At 46.4% G+C, this 23,655-nt stretch overlaps 1 protein-coding gene and 1 long non-coding RNA gene across 6 annotated transcripts in view; one reads left to right on the forward strand and one right to left on the reverse strand.

Moving 5' to 3' along the window:
• Positions 1-1,647: 1,647 nt before the first annotated feature.
• LOC142830580 (uncharacterized) lies at positions 1,648-23,086 on the reverse strand. The gene is made up of 2 exons (XR_012905952.2): positions 22,513-23,086; positions 1,648-4,028 (listed from the first exon to the last, which is right to left on the reverse strand). It is a non-coding gene; the product is annotated as an uncharacterized LOC142830580 (long non-coding RNA).
• Positions 22,211-23,655, forward strand: part of CDC7 (cell division cycle 7) — a 50,688-nt gene continuing 49,243 nt past the window's right edge. For 4 of the 5 annotated variants that reach the window (XM_075936506.2, XM_089780527.1, XM_089780528.1 and 1 more), the window contains exon 1: positions 22,211-22,364. The gene's annotated coding sequence lies outside the window, so the exon portion shown is untranslated. Of the gene's footprint in view, positions 22,365-22,550; positions 22,570-23,655 lie in introns of those variants that run through there. The other variant, XM_075936507.2, reaches the window with a different exon arrangement.

Consider the following 23,655-nt stretch of genomic DNA (forward strand, 5'->3'; position numbering starts at 1 on the left):
TATACTTCATGCAATCCCAATTTGCACATTCCTCATTTTATCAAAAGGGTTTCTGATTGATAGGTACAAAAGTGAAGAAATATAATGTTAAGGATAAAAATCTATTATTGATATGTGCCATGTAGTTAAGATGCATACTTTCAAGCCATCCAGAGCCCTATAAGTTGTATGGGACCTTGCACATCTGTACCAGCTGCATTGCCTATTCTCCCACACATGGAATATAAAGTTAAGTTCCTGTTGAGCATTCAGCATTTTTGAAAATCAGATAGGTGATTACTATGGACATGGAAATCCATCATAAGATCTTATTTTTGCACATCTCGTTGGCAACTAGCCCAAGGATAGACATTTGATTTCACCTTTGATGACATCTTGCATTAATTTAATGATACTGTCATCTTCCTTTACTCTGAAAAAGGCATTATAAATGGTGTGGAGAGAAAATGAAAGACAGAACGAGGCCCACCATCCATCAGTCTTACTATATATTTTAGAAATGTCTGTGTCCTGTCCATCCATATGTGAGTCCATTTGTTCAAGGACTCCTCCTAAACAATAAGAGCTAGGCAAGGGTTTGGTTGTGCCAGGACAACGGGATGTGCTTAGAATTCAATGGTTTCTCATAAAATGGAAAGGGGGGAATCTGATAATAAGGACAGTTATACTGTAGAATGATCACAGGGAGACAGCAAAGGGCTAGAGATGGGGACTGGGACAGCTATAATCACACTGGGCCAGCAGGGGAACAGAGGTGAAGAAAGAGACTGCTAACTACTATATATTTCAGAGAGTTTATCTGACATGCATCCCTTCCCGAGCTGTGCCACTGCAGGTGCGGTGGCCATGGACAAGCACTTCTCACCAAGCTACTGTGCTAAGAGAGGGCTCGAGTTGTCCTTTCTCCCCGGGAAAGCCTGCATACTGAACCCTTCTTCCTCAGCCCCATCCCATAACAATGATTTAAATCAGGGGTGTCCAAACTTTTTTCAAAGAGGGCCAGATTTGATGAAGTGAACATGCGTGAGGGCTGACAATTTTGCCTGACATTCTTTGAACCATTAAAATTAAATGCAAATTAACTATTTTATGCAAAGTTTATTGCAAACGGCATACTTTTCATTTTGTCACATGGATGACAAATCTAAACAGGTGTTATCTGCCTTTCATATCTGAAGGCCAGATGAAAAAAAAAAATCCAGGAAGCTGAAATATATGTCAGGAACATTGTAAAGTACATTACATATTATTGGTAATAAAGGTTGTCTGTCAACTTTTAAGTTCAAAAAATATGAACAGGAACATAACACCAAGTATACATGTTGTGTCCAAATATATTTATAACTGATTTAGACCAACTGACATTAACTGAGATATTACAATGTATTCATCTCAATACATATGGATTCGTTGGGGGCCATAAAAGATAGATATTGCCAAATTACCTGGGGGGCCGTATTAAACCGGAACACGGGCCGCAATTGGCCCGCGGGCCGGACTTTGGACATGCCTGATTTAAATGAAGAAAAACAAATCTTTGTAAGTTAAAGACCTGAGCAATGCTGGGTAAATCTTCTAGACCTAATATAAAAAGACTTTTGTTGTTTGGGGGTTGGGGCAAAGCAGAAACTTGTGACATACCATGACCATCATCAACATACTTTATTGAATTATTAATACATTTGAAACTGGAGAAAACTAAGTACTGCATAAAGCTAAAATTGATTGCTAAGAGAGAGGAAGTTTAGATTTATTTTTCAGTTATAGTTTGTCAGAAGGCTGAATTGCTATACCATGGGAAATTCAGACATTTCAAAATTAGTTTTTTGATGTAGGAAAGCTGAAATTTCTAAATTACTTACAGGACAAAAATTTTAAAAAAATGTATTGGAAATATCAAAACATCAAATATAAAAGATACTTTCAAATGTTAAATATAACATTTAACATTATATCAACTCAAATCAAAATTAAACAAGAAAGTCTAAATGAAACATTTTTATCTTATTGAAAGGAAACATTTTGATATTATCAAAACAAAATGAGGCAGTCAAAACAATTCATTTCAAGAATTTTTTGACAAAGATGCCACAGAAATCAACACTTTCCCTTGTAATGTTTCGAGTTTGGCAAAATTGCATTTTTCCAACAGAAAACTCTTCTGTTAACAATTTTTCAACCAGCTTTACTTCAGTTGAACAGGTTCTCAGAGAGAACAGGACAGTGAAATGAGACTTCTTCGTATGTTTACTCATGTTGATTCCATTCCAGGTGTATGTTTGCCCATGTGAACAGTCAATAGAGATTTTTGCCTTAGCAGTGTCCATGGGATTGGCTGTGGCGCCCCCTGGAGTTGCTTATGTAATGCTATATTAGGCACCACTGGCCCTATTCCCTCTCTCTTCTTTATTTCTACAGATCTAAGAGCCCTATTTTGCATTGCAGGAGCCTACCAGTTCTTACAGTTCATTGTTCTCTTTCCTTTATATTTAGTTTTTAGGTACTTAGACTATTAAGTTAAGTGTTAATGTAATAGTTTAGTAGTTAGAGTCCTGGCTGGGCATGCCGTCTTCCCCAGGCTTTAAGCCATGTTCATCATGCAGAAGACCAATGTCCATTAGTGACCCCATGATGCTGTTTAAAGTGTTTGGGGGAGTCCCATAGAAAGGACAAGTGCAGGATCTGCAAAGTCTTTCAGCCTCAAAATCAAAAGGAGCAGGATATCCAATTCAAGGATCTTCTCATGGACACTGCACTTTGTCTGGCCTTGGAACCCTACGGATTGGACTCCACACCTACCACCTTGGCATCAAAGCAGAACGCACGGCCAGCACCAGAATTCACCAGGCACCATTCCCCCTCACTAGTGCCTAAGAAGCTGCTAAAGATGAGGGGCCCACCAGCACCAGAGGGGAAGAGGACTTTGGGAAAAAGACCTGTGTCAGGCAGGCCACATGTTCGCTCTGGAGGCCACATGTTCACTCTGCAGGCCACATGTTCGCACAGGGTCGCTGCTGTGGTTGGATCCCCTAGTTCAGCCGGGGATCTGAATTCTGAAAGCAGCAGTGGACCATGGCTCCTCATAATGCTTTTGATGGACAAAGAATAAGTTATTTAGAAGACCCAGGTACTTCACACCCTGATCTCCACCTACAAGGCACGGGACACCACCAAAATACCAATCCCCATACCCATGATATCAATGGGCCTCCTGCCAAAAATTGTCAAGACAAAGATCATCGACTAGGCTCTCTCTCAGGTATTGATACTCTCCAATGCAGGATCATTCCCGGTTGTGGCATTGGTCTCCAACTCCCCAGTACCATTCTTTGGGCAGGCACTGATCCACGCCATCTCCTTACTGGTCGCCAGTGAGGCTCAGTTGGCCAACTCAGGACTGTACAGCTCTGCCCTGGTTACAAAAAGGACAATGGTCCAAGTCAGAGGGAAAGTTCAGCCCCTCATCAAGAAAAGGTAAATCACCACCATCCCACAAGATCAGTGTGGCTCCGGAAGCAGCAGCATCAGAGACAGTGGCCCACTCAGTGGTTGTATTGGAATCTGTGGGGCATACCTATTATGCTGATCCTGTACTCCCACCATTCTTCCCTGATTGCAATGGACAAACTGTCCCTGGCACCAGAATCAAAGCACAGCACCAAATCTGTCACCATAGCATGCTCTGACATCCAACCCGTGGGACTCCATCGGCAAGTTCAAAGAGGCCCTTCCACAGGACCGAGCCCAGAAGTTCGTTGCCTTAGTGGAGGAAGGCACAGCGATAGCGAAAGGCACACTCCAAATTGCCTGGGATGCTACGGACTAGGTGGCAAGGCGGTCAGCAGTGCAGTAGGTGGAGCTCCTAGTTACAGTCCTCTCTTCAAGTTACCACTCTTCAAGACTTCCTGTTTGAGGGAACAGGACACTTCTCTGAGATTAGTAATGCTTGGCTCCACAGCCTTAAAATCTCCTACACCAGTCCTCCGCCACCTCAGTCAAGGTTGACGTGGTGATCCCCAAACAAGCACCTTTGCAGGATAAAAGACAGAGACGAGGGGGTTTAAGCAGCACTACCATCCATCTTTATATTAGCAAACTTTGTTAATATTTTAATTAATAGATTTTTAGCAATATTATTTGTTAATGTTATAAAAATGACCAATGTTTTCCGGATGGTATGTAGCATGTATTCCTAAGGTCATATATAGCTGAAATTTGCACTAGGTTGTATTTGCACACTATTGAACATTCATTATCCATATTCTTAGAAGGCATCAGAAAAGCACTGTCCAAGTAAATTTATGAACTGTTATTGAAATTGGAGGGTTTTTTATTTTAATCAGATTCTGTATCAGGAATTCATCACATCCCTAGTTATAGTTATTTTAAACAAGCAAAAAGCATAAATAACAAATATCAACATAACAAATGAGAACTAGGCTAGCAGAAAATAGGCACTACACAGAGATAAAATATAAGGTAATATAATAATTACATTCAGCCAGATATTTAATTTAATAATCTATTGTGTTTTACAAAAAGGGGCAACATATTTTATCAAAGGTGTCTAATATCTTTAGTTCAAAATGAAGCCTTTTCAAAGCAGGGAACCATCAACACCTGAGTGGCTGGTATGTAGGTCTACACCACAGCTTTTTCCTATTTTTTTTTTTTTGGAAGAGGCTTTTCCGAAATTTGACCTGTCTACACTGGACCAAATTTTGGAAAATCTCCCTCTTTCAGAAGATCCCTTCTTCCTCATGGAATGAGGAAGACAAGGCTTCTGAAAGAGCACATTTGCACTTCTGCAAAGAAAAAGCAGAAGAGCAAATGCGTTCCCTGGACGTGGCGGAGTTTTTCTGGGATATCTCCAGTATCCTGGAAAACCCCCACAGTGTAGATGTATGTGTGTGTGTGTGTGTGTGTGTGTGAGCATGTGAGCGTGCGCAGCCATGTGTGTGCATGCGCAGGGCTATATAGTTCTGAAACATTTGCTGGAAATAGGACTTCAGGAGTGTGGAGGAGGCATAAGCAGAATCCAGAAGCTTTCTGTGATTCTGCAGCCACTGAATATTAGTACTTCTGAAACTGGAGAAAACTGGGTATTGTATAAAATAACATCAGGAAGAGGCTTCTGAACACTAAAATATAGTCCACAGGCAATTTTCTAAAGAAACCCCCTTTCTATGATGCTGTCCTCTTTTTTAATATTTTAAGCCAGTTGCCTTAAGTGATATATGTATCACTTTTCTTTCAGTACAAAATTTCTCTCTTTGATAGACTGCTTTTATCTCAGGGCCCCAACACTGCTGTCTGCTGGGGGCACTGTAACTGCTTCATTCTGCCTGCTGGGACTTCAGCATACCTCAGTCAGGCCTGTTGGAGTTGGGGTAAGACATGGTTTTCTTTGTATATATTTCTTTGTTCTTTTATATAGGAGTATGAAACAGTTTTCTTATGAACTATAATTCTTTGTTCTTTTGTTAGTAGCTCTTTAGAAGTGAAAGTATGGCATGCAAACGGAAAACAGACATCATGTCTTTGTTGCTCTCTGCTGTATCTGTCTCAAAATCAGTGAACGGAAGATCTCATTCTGCTTTCAGTTACACCAGTATAAATCAGGAGTAATTCAACTGAAGTTAGTGCAGTTTTACCAATGCAAAATTAATATAAATAAGAGGTGAATCAAACCCAGTGTTTCTACAGAAGGTTTAAGTGGAATATCACATTTTTGAACTGTTCATATATTAGGGGCATAGTCTCTCCAGGGTGATAGTGGGGAAGAATAGATTATAATGACTGGGGTGGTTACAATGACTTTTAATGATTTACAGAATGTACAGTAAGTTAAGGAATGTTTATTATTATAGTAGTCTATTTATAAAATGGCTTGTAGGCTATTATTCCATCTTAAATCACAGAGGGTATGTCTACACTACCCCGCTAGTTCGAACTAGGAGGGTAATGTAGGCATACCGTATTTGCAAATGAAGCCCGGGATTTGAATTTCCCGGGCTTCATTTGCATAAGCGGGGAGCCGCCATTTTTAAAACCCCGCTGGTTCGAACCCCGTGCAGCGCGGCTACACGGGGCACGAACTAGGTAGTTCGAACTAGGCTTCCTAGTTCAAACTACCGTTACTCCTCGTGAAATGAGGAGTAACGGTAGTTTGAACTAGGAAGCCTAGTTCGAACTAGGAGGGTAGTGTAGACATACCCTGAGATGACCAGTTTTAAAGAAAACAATGTGAAACCAGTAAGTTTAAGAAATACTATAAAAGACAGCTTTAAAGTAGTCATCGTTGCTGCTTACTGATATTGCTGGCTAGATTCTCACTCTATTAAAGCTTTTTATGCCACTGAAGTCAAAATATGGAAAAATAGAAACATTATGGTGAAAAAAAATTACCCACTTTAAAAAAAAAGCTGTGGGGAAGGTAGTAAACATGCAAATACAGAAACAGTTAGTACAATCCCTTGCACAAATATATTTGTAAATTATCACACTTTCAAAATAACATTGTGTGAATTATCACTGACAATAGCAAGTTTAACTTGGAGAATAACTTGAACTTGAACCATGGACTATATTTAACCAGGCAATATTGTAGAGGTGGAAATAGATAAATATGCGGACACAGAAGATTTCCTTTCTTAAAGCAAGGTGAGGGTTTGGTTGTTCCAGGAAAACATGAAGTGCCTGGAATGGGATTATTTTTTATCACATGGAAATGGAGGGAGCTACAGGAGGGATAGCTACACTGCAGAGTGACCACTGGAGAGCGACCACACCAACAAGAGACTGGCCAGCTGGCGACAGAGCTGTTTACATGGCCAGTCACTGGACTGGGTAAGTGGCTTCCCTGCCCCAAGCCTTTCTCCACAGCCCTCGGCCACAGTGTTGAATGGAGGGGGAGTCCCATCAGTCACTGGCTGCCACCACAGCCCCCCGAACAGCAAAGCCCACACCCACAGGAGACTCAGTAACCATGGACCATCCCATCTGGAAGAGACTCCCCTTCTCTAGGTAGGCCAGGGCCTGTCACCGTCCCCTCTGCAGTAGACTCTCCCGTTCTGGAAGAAGCCTGGAACCTCAGTGCACCCCATCCTGTAGGAAACACCACCTTTTGAAGAGAGGCCAGGAACCATAGCCCAGGCCCCCACTCAGAGCCGCCCCCTCTGAGGAGAGGCCTGGTGTCCCCAGAGGAAACACACCTACCACAGAAGAGACCAGGAACCACAGGGTCCCCTCCCCTTAAGTTCTGTCCCCTGGGGAAGCTGGAGATAACTGGCAACTTGGCCAGGCTGGAGCAGCCCCTGCGCTCCAGTCCAGTGGGGTCCATCACACTGCGCTGCTGGAGGAGGGCACTCCAGCCCAGCCCAGCCACCAGATAACTGGGCAGCACAGTGGGCCCAGACAGCCTGGATCAGCCAGCTCCCTGCCTGCAGCAAGTTGAGTCCAGTCTGGCTGGAGCAACCCCTGCCCACAGTACAGGGCAGCAGGCCCAGCCTGGCCTGAGCAGAAGCTCCTCACCCACAGTACAATGGGCTCAGCCCAGTGTGGCCAAAGCAGTTTGCAATGCAGCACATCTGGCTACACTGGAGACATGGGCAAAGGGTTGCTCCAGTCAGGCTGGACCCATCATGCTACACTGCGGGTGTGGGGCCACTCCTGCATGGCCGGGCCCCCTGCGCCATGGGCAAGGGACTGTTCCAACCCAGCTGGGCCTATCTAGGCTAGAGTGGCCCCCCTGCCTGCATGATCCTAGTTAATCAATTAAATGTAACGTTTTACTGGTTTAAAATAGGATTTTACATCCCTACTGCCCAGTTGTTTGGTTTTCTCTAGGACTCAGGTTGTGTTAGGGAACTTTCTCTTCCCCCGCCCGATTCTTTTCATGAAGATGGAAAGCAAAAGACCAGAAGTCTGAAGTGCAGGCAATGTGATGTTTATTGGACTTAGTTTCAAGCAAGCATGTCCATAGCTTTGATGCCATAAAGCCTATTTTCTAGTGTTCCTGGGTCCAACTCTGATGCCACAGAGTGTTTACCCATATCCCCACTCACTATTCTCATCTCCAGCTTCTTTGCAGGCCCAAATATAACTGGAGCAAATGCCTCTGATCCCACCCCTCACAACTTATGGTCCTATATCGTTTTGTGGGCGTCATGAGTCTGGGGTCTTAATACCATCTCTGTGACGGGGTCGTGGAGCAAAGCGCACCCCGCCACTAGACCTCCGCCGGGGGCCGGACAAGCCGCTCTCCCCTCGGACCGCGGCGAGAGAAGAGCTGGCAGCCGGAGCGGAGCTGGCGAGCAGCATCCAGTTCCCTGGCGGCACATGCGCCTTCGACCCCAGACATGGCTGCACCGGCGCAGGTGCAATGGGGGGCAGCTCAGGTGAGGTCAACGGAGGAGGGGCAGGGAGCCGGCCCCGGGATGCCGGCGCAGGAGGGGAAGCGGCAGTGTTAAAAGGAGGAGAGGTGGAGAACAGAGAGAGGAGCGGCCGGGACTGAGGGAGGACCGGGAAAACTGAGGATAGTGGAACAGGAGGCGGACGGTGAAGCCCAGACACTTGGGGGTGAGGAAGTAGCCAGGGCAGGCGGACATAGAACTGCTCGTGGGCTGACGTGTTTAGGCGGTTAGCCCCATCAGCCAGTTGGGTGCCATCATAGAATCATAGAATAATAGGACTGGAAGGGACCTCAAGAGGTCATCGAGTCCAGCCCCCCGCCCTCAAGGCAGGACCAAGTTCCGTCTACACCATCCCTGACAGATGTCTATCCAACCTGTTCTTAAATATCTCCAGAGAGGGAGATTCCACCACCTCCCTTGGCAATTTATTCCAATATTTGACCACCCTGACAGTTAGGAATTTTTTCCTAATGTCCAATCTAAACCTCCCCTGCTGCACTTTAAGCCCGTTACTCCTTGTCCTGTCCTCAGAAACCAAGAGGAACAAATTTTCTCCTTCCTCCTTGTGACACCCTTTTAGATATTTGAAAACCGCTATCATGTTCCCCCTTAATCTTCTTTTTTCCAAACTAAACAAGCCCAGTTCATGAAGCCTGGCTTCATAGGTCATGTTCTCTAAACCTTTAATCATTCTTGTAGCTCTTCTCTGTACCCTTTCCAGTTTCTCCACATCTTTCTTGAAATGTGGCGCCCAGAACTGGACACAGTACTCCAGCTGAGGCCTAACTAGTGCAGAGTAGAGCGGCAGAATGACTTCACGAGTTTTGCTTACAACACACCTGTTGATACAACCTAGAATCATATTTGCTTTTTTTGCAACAGCATCACACTGTTGACTCATATTCAACTTGTGGTCCACTATGACCCCTAGATCCCTTTCGCCATGCTCTTTCCTAGACAGTCGCTTCCCATCTTGTATGTATGGAACTGATTGTTCCTTCCTAAGTGGAGCACTTTGCATTTCTCTTTATTAAACCTCATCCTGTTTACCTCTGACCATTTCTCTAACTTGCTAAGGTCATTTTGAATTATGTCCCTATCCTCCAAAGAAGTTGCAACCCCACCCAGTTTGGTATCATCTGCAAACTTAAGAAGCGTACTCTCTATCCCAATATCTACATCATTGATGAAGATATTGAACAGTACGGGTCCCAAAACAGACCCTTGAGGAACTCCACTTGTTATCCCTTTCCAGCAGGATTTAGAACCGTTAACAACAACTCTCTGACTACGGTTATCCAGCCAATTATGCACCCACCTTATCGTGGCCCTATCTAAGTTATATTTGCCTAGTTTATCAATAAGAATATCATGCAAGACCGTATCAAATGCCTTACTAAAGTCTAGGTATATGACATCCACCGCTTCTCCCTTATCCACAAGGCTCGTTATCTTATCAAAGAAAGCTATCAGATTAGTTTGGCATGACTTGTTCTTCACAAACCCATGCTGGCTATTCCCTATCACTTTATTACCTTCCAAGTGTTTGCATACGATTTCCTTAATTACCTGCTCCATTATCTTCCCTGGGACAGACAAACTGACCGGTCTGTAGTTTCCTGGGTTGTTCTTATTCCCCTTTTTATAGATGGGCACAATATTTGCCCTTTTCCAGTCTTCTGGAATCTCCCCTGTCTGCCATGATTTTTCAAAGATCATAGCTAAAGGCTCAGATACCTCCTCTATCAGCTCCTTGAGTATCCTGGGATGCATTTCATCAGGACCTGGTGACTTGCTGACATCTAACTTTCCTAAGTGATTTTTAACTTGTTCTTTGTGTATCCTATCTTCTAAACTTACCCTCTCTCTGCTTGTATTCACTACATTAGGCACACCTCCAGACTTCTCGGTGAAGACCGAAACAAAGAAGTCATTGAGCATCTCCGCCATTTCCAAGTTCCCTGTTACTGCTTCTCCCTCCTCACTAAGCAGTGGGCCTACCCTGTCCTTGGTTTTCCTCTTCCTTTTAATGTATTTATAAAAGGTCTTCTTGTTTCCCTTTATGCCTGTAGCTAGTTTGATCTCATTTTGTGCCTTTGCCTTTCTAATCTTGCCCCTGCATTCCCGTGTTGCTTGCCTATATTCATCCTTTGTTAGTTGTCCTAGTTTCCATTTCTTATATAACTCCTTTTTTATTTTGAGATCATGCAAGATCTCCTTGTTAAGCCAACCTGGTCTTTTGCCATATTTTCTATCTTTCCTACACAGCGGAATTGTTTGCTTTTGGGCCCTTAATAACGTCCCTTTGAAATACTTCCAACTCTCCTCAGTTGTTTTTCCCTTCAGTCTTGCTTCCCATGGGACCTTACCTACAAGTTCTCTGAGCTTATCAAAATCTGCCTTCCTGAAATCCATTACCTCAATTGTGCTGGTCTCGCTTCTACCTTTCCTTAAGATCATGAACTCTATTATTTCGTGATCACTGTCCCCTATACTGTCTTCCACTTTCAAGTTCTCAACTAGTTCCTCCCTATTTGTTAAAACCAAATCCAGAACAGCTTCTCCTCTGGTAGCTTTCTCAACCTTCTGAAACAGAAAGTTGTCTCCAATGCAGTCCAGAAACTTATTGGATAGCCTGTGCCTCTCTGTGTTAGTTTCCCAACATATGTCTGGATAGTTGAAGTCCCAGGGAAGGAGCACCCCCACCTTAGGGCCCTGGGCTGGGGCCTGGAAAGAGGGTGGGCCCAGGCCCCCCTCCACCTCCGAGCAAAGGGGGAAGCATAAAGAAAGGAAGAGTCCGCGTCCCCACTGGGTGAGGGACATAGTCAGGAGGGCTGGGACAAGGGCGGCGAAGGAGGGGACCCCGGACGGGGGGGGGGGATGTGACCCCTCACAATCTCTTTTGTATACATTGGAGGAGTAAAGAGTGAGGTTGACTCTTATTGTTTTGTATGCCTCCTCTCCCCCTGACTGTTTGTTTGACCTGGGCTTGAGATAAGTGCCAGGATGCCTTTCACTATGTCTTTATATATTACACTTCCACCAAGGTTAGCCCTCTGGCCCTGTCACTGAAGTCCTCCCCTTACAAGGTACCAAAGTTCCACTGGAGAACTGTCTACTCTCAACTGCCTGCTCTATGCCACTTCCCCAGTTGTGGCAGAGGAACCCAGGTTTGTCCACTACTCTGGGCTCCAGTCCAGGGTTCCTATAGCTCAGGGATGGGGAAACTACAGCCTGAGGGTCAGATGCATCCTAGTTTGCCTTGGTCAGGCCTGCAAGACTTGGGGCTCCCCCTTGCCCACTGATGAGTGATCTGGCACTAGCACTCCAGCCACGGAGGGGGGAGATGCTGAACTTCGGTGCCCCCCCCCCCACGGTGGCTGGAGAGGGGGAAAACTCTGAGCCTCACAGGCCTGATCAAGGTAACCCACAGGCTGAGCTCTTCCTGAAAGGTAGGAAAGAATGGCTCCATGCTGGAATGTCAATGCAAGGAAGCTCTGTTCCCTGCACTAGCTTGCAGGCTCCTCTTGGCTGGGAATCCTGACCAATGGGAGTGTGGGGCCATGCCTGCCTGCATCCGTTGCACAGCTGTGCTAGGCAGGTGCCCCCATCTCCTGCACCCTTCTGCCCAGACTCCACACCACCAGCCCACTCCTGCACCCCTCCTGCTCAGACCCCAAATCCCCAGCCCAGTCCTGCATTTCTCCTCTTGCTCAGATCTTGGCCTCCAGACCCCTCTGTCACTTTTTCTACTGCCCAGACCCCCACACTCTCAACCCACTCCTAAACCCTACCTTCTGTCCAGGCCCCTAATCCTCACCCTACTCCTGCATCTTACCCTGCATTCACACTCTTCTCCTCCACCCTACCTCTCACCCAAATCCTGCACCCCCAGCCTGCTCCCAGGAGGCCCCCCTAACACCAACTGAACCCCTAATTTTTGTCCCCAATCCCAGACTCTAGGGGGTCCTAAAAATCTACTAGTTTTGGACCCCCAGAAGAATTAATCTGGCCTGGGGGAAGCCCTGAGCATTGGTGCCTCTCCCACTGCGGGGCTGGAGTGCAAGGGGAAGTCTAGCATCCCGAATTGCATGAGTGAGGTGGGGGGGTCTTCCCCCCCCCCGCTCATCAGTTGAGATCCACATCAGTGAAGTATTGTTTTGTTTTGCTTCTTCCTTATATGTGGCCCTCGACTGATTTTTTCTGGGTCAGTGGCTCCTCAACCCCAAAAAGGTTCCCTATCCCTGCTATACCTAGCAAATGTGGTCCACTTTCCCTCAGACTCTGTTGCTCTTTTCCTACAGCTTCTGGCTTCTTTTCTCTTGATGTATCATCTCAAACTCCCTCCCAGGAAATAACTACAGATTACTTCCTCTGTAGTCCCTTTTCTGCTGCTAGTTTCCTGGCTTTATACCAGCCCATCTTGTTACTACTCAATTGGACGTCATCATCCATCATTTCAACCCTAGACTCTCCCACAGATGCAGCCTGTCAGATTAATTAATTTAATTTAAATGTGCTCTACTTCCACAGGGTAAACTTTCTATCACAGGGTGTGAATCTTCTCCTTTGCTGATCGTGTCATCTGAAATTGCCGTCCTTCATCCCATAAATTCTCTGCTTTCAAATCCTTTGAGAAAATACTTTTTTTCTCCCATGCCCTATCCCTCTTACAAAATATAGTAAACACAGAAGCTACGTCTACACTGGCCCCTTTTCCGAAAGGGGCATGCTAATTTTAAACTTCGTAATAGGGAAATCCGCAGGGGACTTTGAAGTAGGAATAAGAGATCCTCCGGAATAGGGCTTTATTCCGGAGGATCGGGCCAGTCTAGATGCTCTTTTCCGGCTTTTCTACAACACACCTGTTGATACAACCTAGAATCATATTTGCTTTTTTTGCAACAGCATCACACTGTTGACTCATATTCAACTTGTGGTCCACTATGACCCCTAGATCCCTTTCCGCCATGCTCCTTCCTAGACAGTCGCTTCCCATCTTGTATGTATGGAACTGATTGTTCCTTCCTAAGTGGAGCACTTTGCATTTCTCTTTATTAAACCTCATCCTGTTTACCTCTGACCATTTCTGTAACTTGCTAAGGTCATTTTGAATTAAGTCCCTATCCTCCAAAGAAGTCGCAACCCCACCCAGTTTGGTATCATCTGCAAACTTAATAAGCGTACTCTCTATCCCAATATCTACATCATTGATGAAGATATTGAACAGTACGGGTCCCAAAACAGACCCTTGAGGAACTCCACTAGTAAATTCGAACTAGGCTTAATCCTCGTGGAATGAGGATTACCTAGTTCGAACTAAGCACTTCGTTAGTTCGAATTAAATTCCAACTAGCGGAGTGCTAGTGTAGCGCCTATGAAAGTTAGTTCGAACTAATGTCCGTTAGTTCGAACTAACTTTGTAGTATAGACATACCCTGTGTAATAAGGATGCCATGGACTAACACTGCTCTATATAGGTATCAATTTCACAGAGAAAATAGATCAGCATCTCTCTAAGAAAATATATCTACTTGCCACTAGATGGCCTGCTACCCTCATGAACTAACTACAAACAAAGCCCCAGAGCCAGATTTGTTTAGTTCTCAAGTTACGTTGGTTTAAAATTAAATCCATTTGCAGTCACGCAGAACTATCAGAGTACCTTTCCCATATAATATATTAAATATATTAATTTCCTTGTAGGACAGGAACCCAAGTTTGTCCACTACTCTGGGTTCCAGTCCAGGGATCCTATACTTCAGGGGTGGTGAAATTATGGCCTGAGGACAGACCCAGTCCACGACTTGCCTTATAGTTGTCTTTTTAAAATGAGATGTCTTGGAAATATACTGGCCAGTGTCAACGGTCGTGACGCCCCAAAATCAGGGACAATGTTTCTTTTCCGCAGGGCAAATGCGGCCCTAATCCTAAACACAATTCCTCTTATCAGGGTAAATACAGCCCTGCAGGCCTTGTCCCAAAGTACAGTTCCCTTCACCAGGGTAAATATGGCCCTGCAGACCTAGTCCCCAAACACACACTTCTCTCTCTCTCTCTCTCTCTCTAGGTGAGTCTCCCCATACTGTTAGGCTGCATCTAGACTGGCCAGTTTTTCCGGAAAATCAGCCGCTTTTCCGGAAAAACCTGCCAGCTGTCTACACTGGCCGCTTGAATTTCCACAAAAGCACTGACTTCCTACTGTAAGAAATCAGTGCTTTTTGCGGAAATACTGTGCTGCTCCTGTTCGGGCAAAAGTCTCTTTTGCACAAAAGGGCCAGTGTAGATAGCTGAGATTTGTTTTCTGCAAAAAAGCCCCGATTGCAAAAATGGCGATCAGGGCTTTTTTGCGGAAAAGCGCGTCTAGATTGGCCATGGACGCTTTTCTGCAAAAAGTGCTTTTGCGGAAAAGCGTCCGTGCCAATCTAGACGCTCTTTTCCGAAAATGCTTTTAGCGGAAAACTTTTCCGTTAAAAGCATTTCCGGAAAATCATGCCAGTCTAGATATAGCCTTAGGGAACAGGGTATTGGGAGAGAGGAGGTAGGGGGGCCCAGGCCCTCCCACTCCACCAGGTCCCAGCCTAGGGCCCTGTCGGCAATGGAGGCTTTCACTGCCTGCTCAGCAGGGGATCCTGCCCAAGTGTGCTGAGCTCCCAGAGGACAATCCTCCACCCTGCGACACTTCCTACCATCCCCAGTGCTCTGTTCGGCTCTCCAAGCGATGATCTGAGTGTCTGACCCTCGTGGATGGCCTCCCTGATCGGGGCTATCACTGGGTCTGCAGCTGAAGCAGCTGCTGTTGGGGTTGCTGCGCCTGGGGCGGCTGAGGCTGTGATGGCTGCTGCCAGGATGGCTGCTCCTGGGGTAGCTGCAGCGATTCAGAAGCTCCGGCCTGGGCTCCTTCCCCTCTGGTAGTCCACCCCGACTGCCTCTTATACTGCTACAGCACTTGGAGCATGCCCAGTCGAGGAAAAGGGGTGGGACTTCCTCCACCCACAGAGTCTTAGCCCCCTCCCCTTCAGTATGGGGTACACTCTCTCCATTACAGGCAGAAACATTTAAATTTTCACAGATAGTTGCCTGACATTTGTTGCTTTCTTCAATAGCTACAGTATTCCTGACCCTAACCTCTATCATCTCAGTTTACTTACCATATTTATATTTTATCTGCATAATGTGAAGCAGTTGCAGAACGGTTCACACATTTAGTTTGGGCCATATGCTCCATGGTTTGTATACCGCAGAGTGAAGAAAGCATCAGAACTTAATACAAATCCTGCCTTAAAAATCCTGTGCAAGCCAAATCTTTCAACTTGGAATGCTGCCATACCAAATCAGAGCGCTGAAATAATTTCCCACAGAGAATATGAAAGAAATCCACAAACTCCAAAAATGGGGTTGTGGTCTCAGGAAATGAGGGAAGAATCAGGCGAGAGTAAATGTACTACATGCTATCGTGTAAAAAACACCATATAAAGTACTATAGAAAATAGATTGCAAGTTCCTGTGGCTCAGAGCAGAAATTGTCATCTCAATGTAGTATATGTGGTCTTCCAAATAGATTTCAATTCATGTAGGGACATTAAAAAATGATTGAGAGGTCAACATTCGCTTCACATTTATAAATGTCCTTGCCCTCTATTCTAAATGTTCCTCATTTAGATGAGTAATCAGACCGATGTTTCTATTTGCCAGTGCAGGTAGTAAGGCGCTTAAGCTAGCAGAACTGGGAAGAATTGCACGAAGACAAGAGCTGCAGTGTCTCTCTACTCATGCTCTCGCCAGTTTGCAAAGTCATGGCAGCCCCTTTCCAGGCATACTTTGTACTTGATCTCTGTAGGTTGGTGAGGCAGATGAGAGAAAAAAGAGGGTCTGTGGAAGAACAAACTGTCCTCATCTGACATACATCTGATGAAGTGGGTCTTTGCCCACGAAAGCTTATGCTCCAATAAATCTGTTAGTCTATAACCGTGGTCACCAACAGGTCAATTACGATCGACTGGTCGATCGCGAGGCCTCGACCAGTCGATCGTGAGGCGTCCTGTCCGCCCCATCCCCATTTCCCTCCCACCCCTGAGAAGCCCCACTACCTATCTCAAGTGAAAATGGAGGTAGTGTAGGCTTCCCGGGGATGGACAGAAGTCCCGCAGCTTAGCGCAACTTCTGGTGATTCCGGAAGCAGCGCTAGCTGCTCTGCCGGATGTACTGCGGGAAGGAGCATCAGCTCCCTGCACCGCACAGGAGGGGTGAGTCAGCCCCGGGGCAGGCACGTACGGGGTTTCCCTGCGCCAAGGGGGTCGGCCCCTTGGCAGGTGCACGCGGGGCTTCCCTGCGCCCGGGGGGGAGGGTCAGTCCCCGGGGCAGGCGCGCGCACGCGGGGTTTTTCTGTGCCAGGGGGTCGGCCCCGGGGCAGGCACGCGCTGGTTTCCCTCGGGGGGGGGGGGGGAATCCTGGGAGGAGGAAGATGCAGGGGACTCTCTGCCTCCACTGGCACCCCACTCCCCAGCTCCCACTCCCCAGCCACAGAACTCTGTCCCCACTCCCCTGTCCTCAGCTACAGAACACTGTCCCCACTCCCCAAACTCTGTCCCCAGCCACAGAATTCTGTCCCCACTCCCATCCCCAGTCACAGAATTCTGTCCCCACTTTCCTGTCCCCAGCCACAGAATTCTGTCCCCACTTTCCTGTCCCCAGCCACAGAATTCTGTTCCCACTCCCCTGTTTCCAGCTACAGAACTCTGTCCTTATTCCTGTCCCCACTGGCACTCTATCACCTGCCACAGAACCCTGTCCTCTGCCCTCCCAGCACCCTGTTCCCTCTTCCCTGCCCCCCGCCGCAGAACTCTGTCCTCACAAAATGTATAATTATAAATGCTTCATTTTAGATTTAAATAGCATGAATAAAAACCAGACCATTTATTTCATAACTATAAATATGTTATTTTAATTTTATATATCGCATAATTTAAAAATAAATTGTTTATCAGAGTGTGTAAGTAAGGGCTGGGGATAGCAAGTGATGGACAGGAGGAGAATAGAGAGGGCGTGGCTTCAAGGAAGGGGTGGGACGGTAGATCTTCGCCTGTTCGGAGATTTAAAATGTGATCTTGGGTGTAAAAAGGTTGGAGACCACTGGTCTATAAGTTGCCACAGGACTTCTCGTTGTCCTCACTGGTTACTTTGGGTAAGTGAATTATTCACAGCCTGATTTCTGGTCTCTCTGCAACAGACTGAGGTTGGAAACCCTATCTCAGCGATAGGCAACCTAGACTACTGCGGGAGACTCATGAGTGGCCCTCCTTCATATCAGTGGGCAGCAAGCCTGTCATAATTAAGATGGTCTCCTGGGATAGCAAAACTACCCTAACTGCACCTGTATACCTAGAATATGCGGGGTGTACGGATTCAACCAGAGCAGCACTTTGATTAGACACAGAGGTAACATGCAGCTCTCACGGTCAATGTTGCGTGCAATCAGCATGCCCCTCACTTTAGGGATGTAAAATTCCAGTTAAAAGTTAGCTGATTAAATGTAATGTTTAACCAGTTAACCGTGATCCCATGGCAGGAGGCTGCTTCAGCCTGACTAAGCCCATTATGTTGCAGGCTGCTCTGCCCAGGCTGAGCCAAGCCCACCACACTGTGCCACAGATGGAGGGAGCCTGGTCAGAGCAGCCCCATGCTAGTTATTTTGTTACCCTGGTAACCCAGAAAGGGGTATGCTTGCCACTTTTGTAATACTGATAGGAAAAAATTTACATGCATGGATACCAGTGGAATCTGACAACCCAGTACATGGGTGTAATATATCAGGTGGTCTAGCGGCACCACTAAAGGGGTCAAATCAGGGTGAACTACTTATAATCAGGGCTACTTACAGCCCAAGACTGGGGTTCCCCCTCTGTAAGGCCCCAAACCAGCCACAAAATACATTTCAGCTGCAAATCTGTTGAACAAGAAGTTACAGAAGCAATCCCCTTCGGCTACATCTAGACTGCAGGCTTCTTTCGGAAGCTTTTCTGGAAGAGACCTTCTGAAAAAACTTCTTCCGAAAGAGCGCATCCACACTTGCCAAGCGGATCAAAAAAGCGATCTGCTTTTCTGAAAGACAACGTCCAATCAGTGTATATGCTATCTCGCATTAAAGGCCACCTTGAACCACTTCAGGTAGGGCTTTAGGTCACCAGTTGCTTCTGTGTGCTGGTGCCAGTGCTTTGCAGATACACGTGCTTAAAGGGACCCCCCCCTTGACAGCCGTTTCTCTGCTTCTGCTGTGTGCTTGCCTACCTCTTCAAGGGACAGCAAACTCTTATTTTTCAGAAGCAGTTTGTATAACTTTGTTAATTTTTGTAGTCCATTTTTCAAAAGTACCTCTACCAAGAAGAAAGGCATAAAGAAAAAAGTATTTTCATCGAGATGATTAACTGTTTCTATTACAAGACATCTAATTATGCACTCCATATATCATCATATTATGAAGCTCAAAACAACAAAAGTCTGATTCATAGTTTTTCTTCCCAGGTACTACCAATTGAGTGTAAAAATACGTATTCATGAAGCTTTATTAAGAAAACCCAAATAATTCAAACAGTTTCTGCAATGGAGAAACAGAAGTAGAATATATTCTTATTTGCATATAAATGAAATGATGCTTTAGTGTCAGAGTGGAGAATTAAATAATATGAATTTTTACAATACAATTTTGACAGTGCCATAAATATTAAGGGAATAAATTGCAATTTCCTAAAATTTAATTTTAGCTTTTATTACAAAAATATGCCTGAGAAGCCAAATCTTGCGCCTTATACATTTGTGAGTATCCCCATTGGCAATAAAATTACTCAAGTGAATAAAGTTACCACATTCAGCCCTATGTCAGATATCGAAGCAAGAGCTAGGTGCTATCCACACATCTACGAGGGGAACAGAAACATAATTTGGGCAATAAGAAGCATTAGACATGTTGGGAAACTCCACAGAACAATAACCAAAAAATTGCAACTCAAAAAGATTTTTCAAGTAGAAATAAAATGCAGTTAGGAAAAAAAAGATTTAGAGAATGTGCACAAGGGGCCAATTTTTGCCTTTAGCTACATGAATAAGAATAAGCAATCTTATTTGGCTCAAGAACAGAAATCTAAGTAAACTTTCCAATAGTGTTAGAAAATGTTGTGGCAATATTTAAAAGAAGTGTTCAAATTACTGAAGATGGATTGCTGCCTGATGGGAAAACTTGAGTTGTGCCTCTTCCAGAGCCTCTTAAAGTCTTCCTACCAAGCTGTTTCCTCCCCACTCTACCCCAGCCCACCTATAAGACTTCAGGTCAAGGGTTATAAAGTGTTATCTGATAGAGAGGCAGCAGCGTGGAGCCTGAGGGGGGCAGGCTGGAGCCCATACGTTCAGGGTGTTGGGACAGATGGGAATGACTAGATCTTTAAAATAGGGTGAAAGAAGAAACTGTATTGTTAAGGGTTGTGTTTCTGACCTCTAACCTAGTCCAGGCTAGGGGCATACAGTCCCGAGTTGCAGAGCCCCTCCCAACACCAACTCACAAGCTAGATGAGAGAACTCTCCCAAATTCTAGCACACGGCTACTCAACACGTGGCCCAGGGGCCACATGCGGCCCGCAGCCTATTTGTTTGCAGCCCATGGTGCAGTTTGGATTTACGTGAGGTTCAACATGCGGCCCACGAATGGGAGCCAAAACAAATATAATGGTCTTCTGTTGATATGCGTTTTCATAGTTAAATTCCTGGACTGTCATTGCTCATTAACAGTGCTGTCATATAGGTGGAAATTGGGTAAATCTTGCATTTTGTTAATATCAGCAGGACTGACTTAAATGAGGCCTGTGTGTTGTGTAGTCTTGCCTTGATCTTTGTGTAACCCTTCTGCCAGGTAGTGCCAGCAGCAGCTAGGACCCGGTTCAATATCTAGGAGTCCCTTTTCATTCATCTCACACAGAACTGGCTCAAGCCCCCATCCAATAGCCTGGGAAATTCACACACCCCTGGGCGCCTCTGAGAGGCAATGCTTCCCCACTTGCAAGCACAGAGTCTGACTGTAGAAAATAAACTTTTAATGAAAGAGGGAGAAAAGTTACATGGCATTAGCTCAGAAAAATACCACAAACATAGTTTCTAACCCCCCACAAATAACCGTCCCAGCTCAAATAGACTGAGCAGTGTTCTTTGCCCCTCAGGCTCACTAGTACAACAATGTAAGGGTTCCATTCATTTACCCAAATTTTCTCCATACCCCACTTCAAACGCCCCACTTACAGGTCTATCCAGTCAGTGCGGACCATAATACATCACCCTGATGATTCCACTCATTGAGCCTGAGGCAATGCCAGCTTTGTGCTGCTCCTGTGGTCTGCTGGCGCCGCCTGCTACCGCTCCTACTGGCTGCCTGCCAGTCGCTCTGCTGGCCGCCTGCTGGTAGTTCCCGCCAGCCGCTCCACTGGTCGCCTGCTACTGCTCCTGCTGACCAGTCGTTCCCACCAGCTGCCTATTCCCACTCCTACCAGGCCACTTGCTGGTCGCTTCCGCCAGCAATCTTGCTGGCTGCAATAGGTCTGGCTCCAGGCCAAACCAGTGAGTTCAGCTGTTAGTGATTTCAACTCTTTAGCCACTACCTAAAAGATTCCAGCTTCCACTGGACTAGTAAAAAGACTCCTGATAGAGTCTGCTTTAGGTCTATCCTTAAAACAAGGAGGGGGGGGGGGAGGGCAGGTTGAATCAGTCTTACAGCTCACACCAGGCAAGCATGAAGCAGGCCAGCTCAAGCCCTTTCCCCCCAACTCTGTTCACTCAACTCTGGAAGTGGGAGACTTGTTCATCTAAGACCTCTAACAATGATGGTGTGTCTACTGCAAGCACTGGTATCATATTTTACAGTTCTCACATTTAGGGGTAGCATGATTTGTGACCTCCACAACAGCCCAAATTAGTTACAATACATCACATTCCATTCTAACAACGGATCCTCCATCAGCCCTGGCTGAATTGGATTTATATAACCACACCTCAGATTCCTTCCCCATCCCGGCATGAGCTGTATTTACATCTCAACAGTTAATTATCTTGCAGCGCTAAACAATTTGGCTGTGTCTAGACTGGCCACTTTTTCCGGAAAAGCAGCCACTTTTGCGGAAAAACTTACCAGCTATCTACACTGGCCGCTTGAATTTCCGCAAAAGCACTCATGTAAGATTGTCACTGCTTTTGCGGAAATACTATGCTGCTCCCGTTCAGGCAAAAGTCTTTTTCCGAAAAACTTTTGCACAAAAGGGCCAGTGTAGACAGCAGAAATTTATTTTCCACAAAAAAGCCCCGATCGCAAAAATGGCGATCAGGGCTTTTTTGCGGAAAAACGCGTCTAGATTGGCCACGGACACTTTTCCGCAAAAAGTGCTTTTGCGGAAAAGTGTCCTGCCAATCTAGACGCGCTTTTCCGAAAACGCTTTTAACTGAAAACTTTTCCGTTAAAAGCATTACTGGAAAATCATGCCAGTGTAGACGTAGCCTTTGAGTGCACATACCCACCCCCCCAGGGCAGCTCTCTCCTTTTAGCTGGCTGGTAGAAAGCAGTAATTCACCCCCTACTTACATCTGTATCCATGCCCCTCAGGGTGATAGAAGCTATTTGCATGTATATGCAACCACACTTAAGTTGTGGCCCTGCCTGTGCTGTGAGTAGTATTGTGGCCCAGATTCCAAAGTTGAGAAACCCTGCTTTAGCATTAAGTGCTGGCCACGCCCCTCAAGTGGTGACTGTCCCACGCCCGCTGGCCAATGGAAGCACTGTTTTCTTGTGAGCGTTGCTATTGGTGAAGCTTGTCGCTTCTAACGAACGCTAGGATTGGCTGCCACAGGGCTGTCTTCAAAAGGCGGCATCAGACAAAAGCCGCAGTTTTGGCGCTCCTGGGATCGGCCGCCGCTCTGCCTGTGAGTGAATGAAAGAATCACCCCCCCCAACCGGGCCACCCCCCCCCCGTATGCCCGCCGGGTTCTTCCCGCTCTTGCGGGCTACCCCCTTCGTGCTGTGGCTGAATGGCCTTTAATGCCCCCTCCCCCCCCCCACCGCGCCACTCACCGCCCGGGCTGAGCGCGGCCTGGGGAGGGCTCCTCTCCCGGGCAGCCGTGGCCGCTGGTACGTAGAAAGCTGCTTCCCGTTCCCACCGGCCAGCCCGGGCCTGCGCTTTGGCCCTCGGGCCTCTTGGGGTGAGGGTCGGCCGTTCTGCTGGCGGAGGGGCTGAGCCCTGACGCGGGGTCCGGTCGGTGCCGCGTGCGACCAGTCTCCCACGCTGGGGAGCGAGACGCTGGAAGGGGAGAGGGCAACTAGCGTCCTGGTCACCTGCGTGGTCGTCGGGGGCCCGCGTTGCTGTGACTTCCACCCAGCGCCTCATACAGACGCGCGGCTCAGACTTTGTACCCTCCCCTCTTTCTTCCTTGGACCCAAGCTCCCAGGGAGAGTTAGCACCTTCCTCCACAGTTCCCTGCACTTGCGCTCGCCTCTTGCGTTGGCCTCGTGATCCACCGTGTTTAGCATTTGGGGGTTGTCTCCGGTAATACACCTGGTAAATTCTTTTGGGCAATAGCTGTTTAGTAGCGGAAGCCACACCTATGTTCTGAACATAAATCGGTCTTTCTTAATTGACCCCAAAACCTCTTTCCCTTTTATAAATATTGTCCGCCAAGCTGGAAAGCATGACCCATATGGTTTATTTTTTCAAAAAAAAAAAAAGTAGAATACTAAATCCTGTGTATATTAGGATGGACATTAGGAAAAACTTCCTCACTGTCAGGCTGGTTAAACATTGGAATAAGTTGCCTAGGGAAGTTGTGGAATTTCCATCTCTGGAGATATTTAAGAGCAGGTTAGATACACATCTCTCAGGGATGGTCTAGACCAGTGGTATGCAACCTTTTTCCTGATGCAACGCCTGGGAAAATTTGGATTGAGCCCCCCCCCCCCAAAAAAATCGCAGTCCCTTTAAATGCTGCTCCACTTGCCTGCCGCTCTCCCTGCAGCCACCACATGTACACCATGTCAGGAAAAAAATAACGGACGACCTGGCACTGCAACCCCCTGGAAGACAGCCGCAACCCCCTTGGGGGTCGCAACCCAGGGGTTGTGCACTGCTAGTCTAGACAGTGCTTGGTCCTGCCGTAAGGGCAGGGGACTGGACTCGACCTCTCAAGGTCCCTTTTAGGTCTAGTAGTCTATGATTCTATA

Source organism: Pelodiscus sinensis, chromosome 9 (assembly GCF_052426305.1).
Source record: "Pelodiscus sinensis isolate ZL-2025 chromosome 9, ASM5242630v1, whole genome shotgun sequence".
Taxonomy (NCBI): Eukaryota; Metazoa; Chordata; order Testudines; family Trionychidae; genus Pelodiscus; species Pelodiscus sinensis.